We start from the raw sequence: 13,643 nt of genomic DNA, 5'->3' as shown, positions 1-13,643 counted from the left end.
GCTTTGCTAAAGTTTGTTGATTATGACCGAGAAATGAATAAGTAACTGCCAGACTGAGAAATCTCTTGGCAACTGAGCTTAGCGCAGTCATTTGGCTGTGCACACACATTCGTTTGGGCTGGTTCTTCCCCCTTCAACTTGCCCTAGTGGTAAACACACTGAGCTCAAACTAAACATTAATACATTGGGAAGGGTGAATCAAAAAGAGATTTATGAAGTGCTCATATGTTGGGGCTTGCCCTCTAACACTCCTGCAGAGGCCCGGATCTGAAGAAGTCTGAGAGAAGACCATGGGGAGAGAGGCCCAGCGGTCCCATTTGGTCCAGCCATTCCAGCTGAGCTGTCAGTTGTAGCCATGGGAGCGAATCCAGGGGTAGGTGGATTAGAGAGTGGAGAAAGAATTTCTCCCTGAGCTGCACTAGAAAAACAGAACTGTCATTAACTGAGATTGGAAAGACTATAGGAGAAACAGGTTTGGGGAGAACATTAGCATTGTTTTGGGTAAGTTAAATTGAAGATGCCTTTGGGACATCCAGAGGAGCTGATAAGGAAGCAGTTAAATGTACAATTTTTTTTTTTTTTTTCTTTTTAGGGCCACACTTGCGGCATATAGAAGTTCCCAGGCTAGGGGTCAAATTGGAGTTGCAGCTGCCGGTTTACACCACAACCACAGCAATGCTGGATCCAAGTGGTGGCATCTGTAACCCATGCCACAGCTCATGGAAATGCCAGACCCTTAACCCATTAACTGAGGCATGGGATTGAACCCGAGTCCTAATGGATAGTAGTCAGGTTGGTTATTGCTGAACCACAGTGGGAACTCCAGATGTACAAATTTTGAGTACATAGTAGAGATCCTGGCTGAAGATATAAAATTTGGGAGTTGTTGATAAATTTAAATTAATGAGATAGTACAAAGTCACTTCGGGAGTGAGTTTAGATGAGACGAGAAGAGGTCTGAAATCTGAGTTCAGGGGTTCACCAGCATTAAGACAATGAGGAGGAAACACTGAAAGAGCCCAAAGAGGAGAGGCAAGTTAGGAAAAGAACAGGTGAATGTGGTATTTTGCAAGTTGATGTTTCAAGAAAGTGGGAGTGATTAAATGAATCAAGTTCTGCTGATAGGACTGAGAACTGATTACAACTATTTCTATTTTTTTTAATCATTTTTTGGGAGTTCCCTTCGTGGCTCAGCAGTTAACCAACCTAACTAGGATCTATGAGGATGTGGGTCTGATCCCAGGCCTCACTCAGTGGGTTAAGGATCTAGTGTTGCCATGAGCTGTGGTGTAGTTTGCAGACGTGGCTCAGATCCTGAGTTGCTGTGGCTGTGGCGTAGGCTGGCAGCTGTAGTTCTGATTCGACCTCTAGTCTGGGAACTTCCATATGCCGCAAGTGTGGCCCTCAAAAAAAAAAAAAGTCATTTTTCATTTACAGTATATAGATGAAAAAATAAGATAGTTTTGCCACAAATACCATAGTGATTCAGCAACTGAATTAGTAATTTCAAAAAATGTTAGATGAAATACTGAATACTTACTCTGAGAGGGAACTTCTGAGAGCAGAATTCAAACTCTCCAGAAAAAGGATATCAGGGGAAAAAGAAAGAGAAGATCTAGACGAAACTGGGGAAACAGAACAGAGGAGGCAGAAGTCAGAAAATACAAACAAGACAATATTTTTTAACACTGCAAAAGCAACAGAAGGGGAAGCCTTAGAGCTGAGACAATTTTATTATATGTTTATTTGAAAGGATAAATAAGCAAAAATATATGGAAAAGCCCTGAAAAAGAAGAAAATGAAGAGAGTCTAATCCTACTAAAGTTCTTAAAATATTATGAGACCTGTATAACAAGAGGGTGGTATTAGGACATGAATACATAAGTCAATAAAACAGAACAGAAAATCCCAAAATCAATCTAACTGCATCTGGAAGTGATAAAGGTGGCATCTGTAGTTTCCAGTGTGGCACAATAGGATTGGCAGTGTCTTGGGAGTACTGGGAAGAAGGTTCAGTCCCTGGCTTGGCACAATGGGTTAAGGATCCGGTGTTTCCACAGCTGTGGCTTGGGTCAAGACTGAGGCTCAGATCTGATCCCTGGCCTGGGAATTCCATATGCTGCAGGGTGGCCAAAAATGAAAAGAAAAAAAAAAAAAAAAGGTGACATCTCACATCATGGAGAAAAAAGACCTTCATAAATAGTGTGGGATAAATGATTAGATCGCCAGTGGAGAAAGATTACAAATATATCTGTTTCTCCACATAAGATTAATTCCAAAGAGATCAGGATTTACATTTTTTTTGATAAATAAGACTATGTAATACTAGTAGAAAGTATGAGTGAATTTCTTTATAATCAAGGAATGAGGGAAGTTTTTCTAACAGTATCCAGAGGCAATAAAAGGAAGGACTGAAATTTGGACTATCTAAAACAACAGCAATAACAAAATTTTTGTATAGCAAAACACATCATTAGCAAAATAAAAAGACAAATCGCAAACCAGGAAAAATATTTCCAACTGATATTATGGACAAAGGAATGGTGTCCAGTGGTGTGTTCTGAAGGAGAGGGTGGGAAGTAGCCCTGACTCATAGCATTTGCCTGTTGTGTAAATATTTCCACTGTAGCAGATTTTTAAGTTGCCAAGATACTATCAGCTGTACCAGCATGACATCAAATGGCTAACAGAATTCCTGAAAATTTAACAATCAGCACCTGTAAGCCTATGATACTTGTCAGCTCCTGCACACAATTGTAAATATCCCTAACATAGAAAGGATTTCCAAAGTTGGAGAAGAAAAGGAAAACCACCCTATGGAAAATAGGCAAGAGATATAAACATACAGTGTGTACACATACACATACACAGAAAGAAATGAAAAAGAACTCTTAAATATATGAAAGGATGTTCAATCATGCTTATAATAAAAGAAATGAAAATTAAACTACAATGAAATACATTTCTCAACTGTCAAACTGGCGAAAAATCAAAGTTTGACAATATAATGTACTGACAGTAATGAAGAAACAGGCATTTGAATTTTGCTAGTGGGAATGCAAAAAGGGTACAATCCATGAGGATACAAATTTGGCAATATCTAGCAAAATTTCATACACATGCATTTGTCAATCCAGAAATTCCACTCTAGGAATCTATCTTAAAGATACAGTGGCAACTGGAACATTATTTGTAGTAGCAAAAGGCAGGAAACAATTCCAATGTCCATCCATCACAGAATGGTTGAATGAAAGAGGATCAGCTAGTAGTAGAATACTATACAGCTGTGAAAACAAATGAGAAACATCTCTATAGAGTGCTATGGCACGATCTGCAGTGAAAAAAAGCAAGGAGGTAAAGTTGACGGCAATATAGTACAATTTAACCAAGAGGGGGAAGAGGATATGAATATATCTTATATTGTAGAAAAATAGAAGTACAAAATAAAAACAAAAAAACTGATTACCTCTAGCAGAAGGAAGGAATAGGGCAGAAGGACAGGAATGGAAGTCAGACTTTTTTTGACTATAGTCACACTATACATGTGACTGTAAGTACATAACAAGACATTTTTAAAAAAATGTTTCCACGAGAAAACCTTAAAAGTCAAAGGCAAAGTGAAACAAGTGAACCTGGTTGTGTAATGACCTGGTTTTGTCTATTTTTATAAATTGCTACTGCTCTTTGAATAGCTTGCAGAAATCTGAGTCGCCTCCTTTGCTACTGAGGTACACATGTTCTGAAGTTTTATCCTGGAATTTTCCATACCATCTCACATATCTAACGTTGGCATTCCTGCTGGGCAACAAATACCATAACCTTGGCCACTGGACATACTTCCTCACCATTTTTTTCTAGCCTGAGGTATTGCTTGCCCTTTGAGACAAAATTGCTGCCATCAGCACTCTAACTTCACTTCCCTCCAGAAATGAGACACTATGTTATTCCCTTAATAATGTCTCTTCAATTCTGAAGCTGTGGTCCATCCAGGGCATGTCTGTCTCAGGACCAGGGATAGGGTAATCATACACTCCTGAGGGTAATCCTCTCTCTTGAAATTCAAGAGTTTTCTGGGTCATAGGATTTGGAGTTCCACACAGCTAAATTTTATTCTTACAAGCTGAGGGGCTTTGAGCAAAATAATTAACCTGTCTTAGCATCAGTTGCCTTGATTATGAAATAGGGGGAGAGTGATACCTATGGGGTTGTTGTGAGGTTTAAATAGGATTATGTATGTAAAATGCCAGGCGTATGCTTGGTGCTACTTCTCTTCCCCTTGCTCTGCATTCCTCCTCTTCTTCCTCCCCACCTTTTCATCCAGTCTTCCCTCCTCCTCCTTTCTTCACTAAACAAAATGAATTAGACTAGGAAATTTTCAAGGTTCCTCTCAAATCCTGAGGTCCTTAGAAATACTGATGAAATGCCATGCATTCAGATGGAGACCTGGCCACTAGAATTATAAATTCAAAGGTACATATAGTAGAAATGCAGGTGTAGAGGTTAGTGGTTTTAAGTGAAAGAGTTTAGGGGCTAAAAGCACAAAGAATGGGTTCCTTGGTGGAACTACTTTAGAGTGTCAATAATGTTATAAGTTCTGCAGATTTATCCAAGGGAGGAAAGGAAGTAGAGAAGTGAGGGAAGGAGAAAAGGAAATTGAAGAATTGGAAAGCAGGGGGTTAAAATTAAAATGTCAGTTAACAAGTGTTGGTGAAGATATGGAGAAATCAGAATTTTCATGCACTGCTGTGGACATGTAAAATGGTTTAGTCACTTTATCAGGAAAACAGCCTAACAGTTTCTCAAACAATTAAACAAGAGTTATCATATGACCCACTTCCACTCCTAGGTACATACTTAAGGAAATGGAAAACTTATGTCCACACAAAAGCTTGTACATGAATATTCATAGGAGCATTGCTCATAATAACCAAAATGTGGAAACAACTCAAATGTCCTTCACTAGGTGAATGGACAAATGAAATGTGATATATTGATGCAATGAATACTGAAATATGCCATAACATGGATGAATCTTTTTTTTTTTTTTTTTTTGCCATTTCTTGGGCTGCTCCCGCAGCATATGGAGGTTCCCAGATGAGGGGTCGAATTGGAGCTGCAGCCGCTGGCCTACGCCAGAGCCACAGCAACTCAGGATCCGAGCCGTGTCTGCAACCTGCACCACAGCTCATGGCAACGCCGGACCCCCAATCCACCGATCAAGGACAGGGATCGAACCTGCAACCTCACGGTTCCTAGTCGGATTCATTAACCACTGAGCCACGATGGGAACTCCAACATGGATGAATCTTGTTAAGTGGAAGGAGCCACATATTATATGATTTCGTTTCGTGTTAAGTGGAAGGAGCCACATATTATATGATTTCATTTCATATGCAAGTCCAGAAAGGGGAAATCTATAGAGATAGAAAGTAGATTTTTTTTTCGTCTTTTGTCTTTTTAGGGCCACACCCATGGCATATGGAGGTTCCCAGGCTAGGGGTCGAATCAGAACTACAGCTGCCGTCCTACCCCACAGCCACAGCAATGCAGGATCTGAACTGTATTTGTGACTTATACCACAGCTCACAGCAACACCGGATTCTTAACCCACTGAGCAAGGCCAGGCATCGAACCTGTGTCCTCCTGGATACTAGTCGGGTTCACTAACTACTGAGCTACGATGGGAACTTCAGATAGAAAGTGGACAAATAGTTGTTTGGGGTGGAAAATATGGGGGACAAGGAGAATAGGATGGTGATAACTAAAGCATACAGAGTTTCTTTCTGAGGTGTGAAAGTAGTCTAAAATGGACTGTGGTGATGGTTGCCCACATTTGTCAATATACTAAAACCCACTGAATTGCATACTTTAAATGAGTGAATCATATGTTGTGTGAAATATATCTCAATAAAGCCATTTAAAAAAATATAATTCACCATACTAACAGATAAAAAAGAAAAACCATATGTTTTACCTCAATAGATACAGATAACTCACTTTACAAAATTCAACTCCCGTTTATGATTAAAAACTCAGAAAACTTGGAGTTCCTGTTGTGGTGCAGTGGAAATGATTCTGACTAGAAACCATGAGGTTGCAGGTTCGATCCCTGGCCTTGCTCGGTGGGTTAAGGATCCGACGTTGCTATGAGCTGTGATGTAGATCACAGACACAGCTCGGATCCTGCGTTGCTGTGGCTGTGGCTGAGGCCGGCTGCTGTAGCTCCGATTCCACCCCTAGCCTGGGAACCTCCATATGCTGCAGGTGTGGCCCGAAACAGCAAAAAAAACCAACCAACCAACCAAACAAAAAAACCTCAGAAAACTTGATTCGGTGGGAACCATTTCATTCCGATGAAGGGCATCTAAAAAAAAAGTCAACATCACAGTTAAAGGTGAATGTATTCTTCCCAATGTGGAGAACAAGATAGATACCTGCTCTTGTCATGTCTCTTTAACATTGTTCTGGAGGGTCTAGCCAGTGCAAGCAAGGAAGGTTGGAAAGGAAGAACCAAAAATGTCTTATTCACAAATAAGCATGTATGTAGAAAATCCTAATGAATCTCCAAAAAGCTAATGAGTTCTGGATTGAAAATCAAACACAAAGCATCAGTGATGTTTCTACCCACCAGCAAGAGACAATTGCAAATAAAATGTTTTTAAAATGCCATTTAATAAAATCAAAAATATTTGGGGGTAAATCTAACTAATCAAATCCAAGAAGTGAATATTGAAAAACTGCATAGCATTTCTGAGAAAATTATAGAAGACCTAAATAAATGGAGAGGCATACCATGTTTATGTAACAGAGTACTCAGATTTATTACAGTCTCATTTCTCTTCCAAGATGTCTGTAGCTATAACATCATCTCAATCATAATCTCAGCAGGTTTTTTTAAAAAAAATAGAAATTGACAAAGCTGATTCTAATATTTGAAGAAATAAAAGGAACCTAGATCAGCTGAAACAATTTAGAGGAAAAACAAAAATGAGAACTTTATCTGATTTCAAGCCTTACTATAAGGCCATAGTATTTAAGATAGCATGATGTCGATGTAAAAATAGATATATGGATCAATGCAGCAGCATAGAGTCCAGAAATAAAATCACATATAAAGGGTCAATTCTTTGACAAAGGATTAAAAAAATAGAATATTTTAAATAATGTTGCTGGAAAAATAGGATACCCAAGTGTAAAAACATGAACTCAATTCTTACCTCACACTACAGGCCATAATTAACTCAAAGTGGATGACCTCCATGTAAAAGTTTAAAATTATAAAACTTCTACAAGAAACCTAGGAGAAAATCTTTGCGACTTTTGTTTAGGCAAAGTTTACTAGGGCACAAAGAGCATCAACCATAAAAAAATTATAAATTAAACTTTATCAAAATTAAGAATTTATGCCCCTTGAAAGAATATGTTTAGAGACTGTAAAGGCAAAACACAGACTGGGACTAAATCTTTGGAAAATATGTATCTAATAAAAGACTTTTCTCTAGGATATATAAAGATATATATATATATCCTCTTACAACTCGACAATAATAAAACACACAGTCCGATATTTTAAAATGGCAAAAAATTTGAACAAATACTCTTCATTTAAAAAGATACATGTTTAGGAGTTCCCATCATGGCGCAGTGGAAATGAATCCGACTAGGAACCATGAGGTTGAGGGTTCGATCCCTGGCCTCACACAGTGGGTTAAGGATCTGGCGTTGCCGTGAGCTGTGGTGTAGGTTGCAAACGAAGCTTGGATCCTGCATTGCTGTGGCTCTGGCGTAGGCCGGCAGCTGTAGCTCTGATTTGACCCCTAGCCTGGGAAACTCTATATGCTGCAAGTGCTGCCCTGAAAAGACAAAAGACAAAAGACCAAAACAAAACAAAACAAAACAAAAAACAAAAAACAAAACAGATATATGTTTAAGGATTTCCCATTATGGCCCAGCAGGTTAAGAAACCAGCATATTGTCTGTGATTCGGGTTTGATCCCTGGTCTTCCTCAGTAAGTTAAGGATCCGGCATTGGTGCAAGCTGCAGTATAGGTCACGGATGTGACTCAGATCCTCCATTGCTGTGCCTGTGGTGTAGGTGGGAAGCTGCAGCTCCAATTTGACCCCTAGCCTGGGAACTTCCATATGCTGCAGGTGTAGTCCTTAAGGAAAAAAAAAAAAAAAAAAGCAATATGATTAACAAAAAGGTGTGTGAAAATGTGCTTAATATCATTGGTCATGAGGAAAATGTAAAAGGAGGAGTTCCTGCTGAAGTGCAATGGGACGCAGGGTCTCTGAAGCATTAGGACACAGGTTTGATCCCTGGCCCAGCACAGTGGGTTAAGGATCCTGCATTGCCCCAGCTGTGGCATGGGTCACAACTGCGGCTCAGATCTGAGCCCCAGCCTGGGAACTCTATATGCCACAGGGCAGCCAAAAAACCCCAAACAAAACCATCGTGAGATACCAGTATATACCACCAGCTCAGCTAGAATGAGAGAAAATAACAGGTAAAGTTAAATAGACACCTACCATAAAACCAAGCAATCCCTCTTCTATGTATTTACTCAAGAGAAATGCAAACATATTTCCAGTATTAGTCTGCCCAGGTGCCATAACAAAAATACCATAGACCGAGTAGCTTAAATATTTATTTTCCTACAACTCTGAAGGCTGGAGGTCCAAGATCAAGATGTCATCAGGATTGGTATCTGGTGAAAACTCTCTTCCTGGGTCTTAGACAGCCACCTTCTCACTGTGTTCTCACGGGCCTCTTTTCTTCATTTGCATGTGATCCTAATGGGTGTGACATTAATTTTTTTTTTTTACTTTTCTGTTTCATTTGAAAAAAATAAGCAGATATAATTTTTACCCCCAAAATCACCTTAAAAATAAAACAAATTTCATTTAATATAACATCATCTTAAAGAAAAAAAAGGACAATGGATTTTCTTTAGCTCATTTTTAGCTTTATTGGAATATAATTGGTAACATCATGCTTTCATTATTCATGTTGAATGATTCATTTTTGATTCAATTAGCATTTACTGATTTCTAGGAATATAGCAGTGAATGCAACAAAGACCATATATTCATGGAGTTTTCCTGCTAGTATTGTGGAAAGGAAAGAGGATAGTAGTAAGTGCTGTGAAAAAAAAATAAAGCCTAATAATCATAATAACGCAAAGGAAAATTTAAATCTGCAGGCAGTTCTTATAAATATTACTGTCTCTTCGGTCAATATTTGCGATATCTGTCTGAACAAATACTCTACAACAGAATGAGGTTTCAAAGAATAAGGTACAAATTAGGAGAGTTGGGTCCTAGTCTTGCCTCAATCACTAGTTAGCTCTGTGAATGTGGGCAAGTACTTGACTTTTTTGAGCCTCAATCAACAGTAAAATGGAGATTAGGCCTGTCCCAGAGCAGGAAGTGAGGTTCTTACTTTGGCTCATAGTGAGGTAGGCACACTTTATCATTATGTAAACAAAGGCTTGTCTTCAAATAGTATCTTTAGCCAAAGCTTGTAATTTGAAATTGAAATTCTCTTTATTCCCCACTACTCCTATTTTTTGGCTGAGAGAAAGACTTCTGCAAACGTCTTTTAAGATAGCCTGTTAAGATACTATCATCTAAAATATATTTATTATAAAACATTTATTTTAAAATAACTTTCTAAAAGTTACTCAAGGTAGTCTTCACAGCAAAAGTGTGATGCCTCAGGGCACAGCGGGGTTGGGGTTAGGATATGGTGGGAAGGCCTTCTAGAACAACCTTGTCCCTGGTTCTTGGTGCTTGTAAAGAAAACCCCTAGATGGAAAGGTGAGTGGAAGGACCATCCAGACAAACTCTGTCTGTCTTTGCAATTTTGCCTTGGGCTTGTAGTTCACTTGTTCTGAGAACAAGGCAGAATAGGTGGATAAGCAGGTGAAGGTTATTTCTCAGCAAGCACTAATGGATGAGCTAAAAAGAAAAGAGATTAACTCCATTAGAATCTAGTCCGCCCTAAACATCTCAGGAGTTTCCTCCAGGAAAGACACACCGTAATAAATGGAGCCCTGCAGTGGGATGAGAAATTATCATAGGTCAGGTGGAGATTTCTAAGCTGCTCTGAAGATCCCTTGCCCAGACTAGAGCCAGCTGAGGGATGGAAGAGTAAGGTGGTGCAAAGAAACCAGGAGGAGGGAGTTCCCTTAGTGGCTCAGTGGTTAATGAACCCGACTAGGATCCATGAGGATGAGGGTTCAATCCCTGGCCTCTGTCAGTGGGTTGAGGATCCAGCATTGCTGTGAGCTGTGCTGTAGGTCACAGATACAGCTCGGATCCTGCGTTGCTGTGGCTGTGGCTGTGACTGGCAGCTGCAGCTCTGATTTGACTCCTTTCCTGGGAACCCCCATATGCCACGGGTGTGGCCTTAAAAAAAAAAAGAAAAGAAAAGAAACCAGGAGGAAAGGTGCGAAGCAACTCATGGCAGGAACCTGAGATAGAGCAAACCTCTGAAACCTGAGCCTCCTAATCTCCACTCTGATGAAGGTTGCCCTGCAGTAATACGTTGCAGTTCCTGAGATGTGCAGACGGAGGCACCATTCCTGTATTATTCCTCCTGTTCCACCCCTCCCCACCACTCTCGCCCAGTAAGGAAGCACTGAGTGATAGGACTTACTACCTATATTCCATTTTACAGTTTTGAAAGTGCTTTCTCATTTGGTTCTTACAAGTAGATAATGATTAGGGGCTGGTCCTACTTATCTCTATTTTGCAGATGGAAAACTGATAGGCAGCCAGTTTAAGTGAATATTTAATGTCAGACAACAGGAGAAAGAAGACCCATTCCAGTAACCATTCCACACAGAGAATGGCTTTGTGAACAGTGCTGCTCTCGGAGGGTTGGAAGTCAAGTTGAGCCCATACAATTAAATTTAGCTTTGTTGGGTCATCTTGTGGTCAGGGCCATGAGTTGAGCTTGGTCAAGGGGAAGGAAGGGTATAAGCAGAAGTGGGTTGGGCACCTGCTAGTTTTCCGGCTCAGTGCCTCTCTTCTTGTGAACATGAAGACACCCAAAGTAACCCTTAAATGGCTACAGGTTAGGAAATCTCTAAAATGACTATTCTTGAAAGAGCTAAAAAGGCCTGGTATATTGTCAGTGATCTGGGATACCTAGGCAGCCTCTGCTGGCAAGGAACCTATGGTAGAGACGCGAGAGTTTCTGAATCAATATAAAAATTTGGTCAGAGAATGTTTGCTCATATCAGTGTATTCGTTCACAATTGTTATCATAATGCTCTTTAACAACAACGCTCATATCTTAGCAACACACAACCAAAAACATTTATTTTCTTGTTCACCAGTCTCTGGGTTGGCTGGCCCTCCTCTGGGTTAAGGCTGCTCTCTGGTCTTCATCATTCTAGGCCCAGTGGCCTAACAAGGTCATGTTTGGTGTATGGCCTAAGCACAAAAGAGCAAGCCAAATCTCTAGAGCACATTTAAAGCCTCTGGTAGTGTCACAGTGTCATTAATACTGTGCTGGCCAGAGCAAGTCATGGATACCAAACAGGGGAGTGTTCACCATACTAGAGCAAAGTCATTCAGCAGAGGACATGGACATAAAGTTCTAAAACAAGGAGAGAATAAAGCATCGGGAGCAATGGTCCAAGCACCACAATTAGTAATCTGGCAATAAGGTTTATTATGAATAATACGTACAAATTTAAAAATAATAGTTAACATCCATTGTCATTATGTGCTAGGCACTTTTGTTAAGTCCCTTGCATGTATTAACTCATTTAATCCTCACAACAGTTCCCATTGTGACTCAGTGGGTTAAAAACCTGATGTTGTTTCCATGAGGATACGGGTTTTATCCCTGGCCTCGCTCAGTGGGTTAAGGATCCAGCATTGCTGCAAGCTGCACTGTAGGTCATAGATGCAGCTTGGATCCCGTTACTGTGACTGTGCCATAGGCCTCAGCTGCAGCTCCTATTCGACCCCAGCCCAGGAACTTCCATATGATGTTTTACAGAAGAAACAACCAAGGCATGGCATGGTGGGTTAAGGAAGAATTAAGATCACACAGCAGAGGGCAGTGGAGGGCAGTGACAATTATATTGAAAGGAACACTGTCCATTTCTTCATTTCTTTTGGTGTCTCTCCTATTCTTCCCTGCCCCTCCCAAACCCTGTCCCTTCCTTCATGGGCCTTGACTTGGGAAACAACATCTGGTTACCCAAGCCAGAGCCCTTAGATTTAACCTTTGGGCCACTCTCACTTGCTCCCTGCCCTGTGTGTCAGTACCTTCTTTATGCCTCCTGATCTGCTCTCTCCTCTTCATTCTCTGCCATTGCCTCCACTCAAAGCCCTGCCACTTTTCTCCCAAAGAATCCCCTGCTTTTAGTCCTGCACCCTTAGTGTTCCCAGAGGGATTTTTCTAAAATGCAGATCTGACCAAGTCATTCTCCTGCTTAAAAAGTTTCTGCATTTCCCAGAGCTTTTAGGATAAAGTTAGGCTAGTATTCCAGGCTTTTTATTTTATGACACTCTGCTCCACTTCAAACTAGCTTCACGCACTACCTGAAGGGACTGCACAGTTTCATACCCTCTTGCCTTTGCACGTGTTGCACCTTCTGCCTGTGCCCTCTGCTTTTCTTCTTCACCTCATCAACTCCTGTTTGTCTAGAGTCTTACCTTTTGAGAAGCCTTCCCCAATATATTCCATAGTCTGATTAGACATCCTTTCTCTGTATCTCCAGTAGACCCTGTCCATAGTATGCGGCATGCGTTGGCTATATATTGCAGTAATGGATTCCACTGTCTATTTCTCTGTCATTAGTTTTCCTCAAAATAAGGTTTGTGGACTCTCTACTTCAGAATCACCTGGAAATTTTGTTTAATATACAGTTTCCTCAAACCCGCTAACTCAAGAATCTTCTCAGGCAGAGCCCAGGAGTCTGCATTTTACAAACTTCCTGAGATGATTCTGACTTGTGCCCAGGTTCTGACCACACTAGAGAAAGCAGTGGCCGTTCTTTCTTGTACTTCTAGCATCTAGCCTGGTGCCTGGCACAAAGAGGGCACACAATGAACGTGTTCGGAATGAATGAGTGAAATGAGCAGCACTGGACAAGGCAACACAAATATAAAGCAAATATTCAGCTACTGTGATTCCAGATACCAGCAGATGGCGATGTGTCAACATACATGCTTTTATGTGAGAGGGAGGAGGAAGAGGGGAACTGTTTTACAGGAATTCAAGACTCAACTGCCACGTAATTGATTTTTTTTTTTCTACCCAGTTTGTCCATCATTGTCCCACTTGCATGGATAAATTGATTTCGGAAGACATGAAGGCTTAGACAAGAAAAACATGTGGAAAGTGGCTGGTCGCAGAAGAGAGCTGAGCAGGTAATACAGGAGATGGGAAGGATATTCTAATTACCCCTTTTTTCCATCCTCTGGATAGCAAAGCTGCTCCCAGAAAGCACTAAATGTTGTGAAATTACCCAAAGCATTCAAAAGAATATGCCATTTCAGTGAGAGGGTGGAGCCATCCTGTAATTCTGTTAGTCATCCATGTTTCCTTTAGACTGTCAAATGCCTGTGTGACTAACCTTTTAAAATTATTTCCCTCACAATACAAAGTCTGAAAGCCC

At 40.5% G+C, this 13,643-nt stretch overlaps 1 protein-coding gene across 2 annotated transcripts in view; it reads left to right on the top strand.

The window, feature by feature from the left end:
• Positions 1-13,643, top strand: part of RCL1 (RNA terminal phosphate cyclase like 1) — a 94,633-nt gene that overhangs the window by 2,182 nt on the left and 78,808 nt on the right. The window contains exons 3-4 of one of the 2 annotated variants that reach the window (XM_084986477.1): positions 258-373; positions 13,287-13,395. The gene's annotated coding sequence lies outside the window, so the exon portion shown is untranslated. The remainder of the gene's footprint in view (positions 1-257; positions 374-13,286; positions 13,396-13,643) is intronic. The other variant, XM_084986476.1, reaches the window with a different exon arrangement.

The sequence above is a fragment of the Sus scrofa genome, chromosome 1 (genome assembly GCF_054392235.1).
Source record: "Sus scrofa isolate SSC_HxYL_T2T_F1_AM1 chromosome 1, Sscrofa_HxYL_maternal_Yorkshire_Landrace_v2.0, whole genome shotgun sequence".
Classification (NCBI taxonomy): domain Eukaryota; kingdom Metazoa; phylum Chordata; class Mammalia; order Artiodactyla; family Suidae; genus Sus; species Sus scrofa.
The sequence above is the reverse complement of the archived record's forward strand: the minus strand, read 5'-3'. Positions and strand labels throughout refer to the sequence as shown.